General features: G+C 45.9%; 1 protein-coding gene across 1 annotated transcript in view; it reads right to left on the bottom strand.

The window, feature by feature from the left end:
• The window catches only part of LOC109482513, a 1,791-nt gene extending 1,673 nt beyond the window's left edge, over positions 1 to 118 (bottom strand). The window contains exon 1 of the mRNA XM_019785244.1: positions 46 to 118. The gene's annotated coding sequence lies outside the window, so the exon portion shown is untranslated. The remainder of the gene's footprint in view (positions 1 to 45) is intronic.
• Between the last annotated feature and the right edge of the window lie 2,468 nt (positions 119 to 2,586).

Below are 2,586 nucleotides of genomic sequence, written 5' to 3'. Positions count from 1 at the left end.
ATGCCCTTAATCTGAATCGCATCTTTGCTCTGTCTACTAGAAGAAATACCAGGATCATCATGTGCTACAATCAAGCCTTCCCTGATATGTCTGACAAAGCATGCTTCCTTGGCAAATCCCAGATGTACCATCTTTTCTTCAACTTCTCNATATGGTTGGAAGTCGGACAGAATTTGTTGACTAGGAACAGCAAAGTTGATTGATGATAATCTTGTTGGGCAGAGTCCAGCACTGGCCTCTCCTGACACCACCTGCCCTATACCCCTACTTCCACTCATAAGTCGTAGAAATCTACCACCAAACAGTCGCCAGCCTAACTTCCAGAGGCACTTGGTGTCAGGAGAATATTTCATTTGCGAGCTTGTGTCCAAGCCGTACCAGTCTACCACTTCGCACCAAAGATGGAAGCAGATGTTGTCCAAAGGAAAATCACCAGCTTCAACTAGTCGACAAAACGGAGCAGGACGTCTTGTTTACTGGGATCTGTGCATTTTAGCTCTACCATGACCTTTGGGAGTAACTCTATCATCTCCTGGATAGCATTGTGAACCAAGGATGCAGAGTCTTCATCAAGGTCCAGAACATCTGCAGCAGATGTTTGAGTTTGCTCCTCTTTTGTTCCTGAAGGTTCCTTGAGTTTCCATGGTGACAGTGTTCTGCCCATGACACGAGACGTCACTGGAGTACCAAACCGGATCTTTTTCCTTACCCTGCTCTGTAGGTAAGGCGACACAGGGCTAGATGGGTGCTTGGTCCCTCGTTGTCCTTTCCTGCGTGGAGTCGACCATGGGGAAAGACGTGATCTCTTACTGTCTGGGGAAAGGACTTGCAGGGACTGCAGTGCTGACATCTTCTTCCTCTGTCTCCCATCCATCTCCAATATCTGATTCTTTGTCTGCCTTCAAGGTGCCTTTGCGCCGACACCTCTTACGTGGGTAGAGTGTTAGCCTTAGTCGACGAGGCATCTCTGTAATTGATATGACAGACCCGTCAGCGTGTATCATTTGCAGTGACACATCAAACTGGCCGCATAGTTGTGTATTTCCTATGTGTATAATGAACAACCATGCAAAGATCCAGTTAAAAAACAGAAATATATATGACATGTTCGTTGAATCATACAGGTAATGCCTACAAATACAATGACAGAAGGTATTTACTGCATATTGCCAAGATCAACCGATACGACAAAGACACTATTGCCTGTTGGAGCTTAGTATGGTACTAACATATCATATATGTAAAGGCCTAATGACTAAAATGGGGGAGGGGGGCGTTATAGCGGTATCACTTCCACCTCACGTTTTCACACTGCAGGCCCAATACATCGGTTCCAGAGTACAGTTATGCTGTTCTGGACACCCAATTACAGCCAACAAGTCGTATCTGCGGATTTATTTACTTCTAATGGCCCCAAAATGCCGTGTTTGGCGTTTGTTTACCTTGATAATATGGACGTGATGTGTCGCCGATGTTGGACTGTGCTCCCTATATCTCGATTTAATTATAAGACCTGCCGATTATTTCTGGCTTCGGATGACCCTTGGATAGTCCGCCACCTGATAGGCCTAGTTAGAAAAGCAGTCGCTGTCTCTATATAACGCCAGAAGAGGAAATTGTGGAGGACCTACCTTGCTGTGTGTGTTTCAGCGGTCTCTGGGAGCAGCTGGGAGACACCTGATAGCGCCGTCCCACGGCCGAAATATCCGCGCGCGCGGCTGATAGGTCCGCGTGACGTCGAATTGGTCTGCGCGATGCGGCTGATTGGTCCGCGCGGGCGGCTGATTTCTCCGCCCCGCGTCGAAAGGGTCTGCGCGTCGCGGCTGATAGATCCTTCCCACCACCGAATGTGTCTGGCCATCCCGTGACGTAGGTTGTACCCCGTGGACAAACATAGTTCGAAACTCCGTGTCACTTCCGGGTTTGGGAAAAACGGCTCAGGCAAAGGTCACACAAAAAACGATGCACCACAAAGCTCATACGAAACACTGTCTTTCCTGCATTAGACTAGTCTCAATAGAGATATCGTAACCTGAATATTATATTTATGTTTACCGAAAGGAAAACATATTGTTTTTGCTACGTTTCTTCTTCTTCTTCTTCTGTTCCAAACGCTAACCTCTGACCTGACCAATGACCTGATTTGTTGACGTCTGTCACCATGGTAACTGGTGTTGGGTTACATAATGTTGCAATTTTATAGTAGGAGTCATTTAGACTCCTATCTGACCACATATATATTAATGTATGTGAGCGAGAACTAACAGAGCAGACCATGTGCAATGGTAAACATTATGCATTTGCTTTGCAAATGTTACCTTTCTAGTATTATTATATATTCTGACGACCCCCCCCCCTCCCCCACAAGGCTCAAAGGTCCACTTTCTGGTCCACTACTAATTTTGAAAGGTCCAAGATTTTTCTTTAATAGGTGGACTGATTCGTATCACCAGCGGGGCTAAAACTTTGTCATTGAAGAAAACGTTGTGTCTGATTATTCCTTTGAAATCTTCTAGAAAAACTCCGGAAATGCCATTTCAGAAGGTTAAATTATCAAAAATTTCCGGGGGAAAATGGGGCCCCCCC

The sequence above is a fragment of the Branchiostoma belcheri genome, unplaced genomic scaffold (genome assembly GCF_001625305.1).
Source record: "Branchiostoma belcheri isolate BF01 breed outbred unplaced genomic scaffold, Haploidv18h27 scaffold6, whole genome shotgun sequence".
Taxonomy (NCBI): Eukaryota; Metazoa; Chordata; class Leptocardii; order Amphioxiformes; family Branchiostomatidae; genus Branchiostoma; species Branchiostoma belcheri.
Note: the sequence above shows the minus strand (reverse complement) of the source record. Positions and strands in the feature narration are given on the sequence as shown.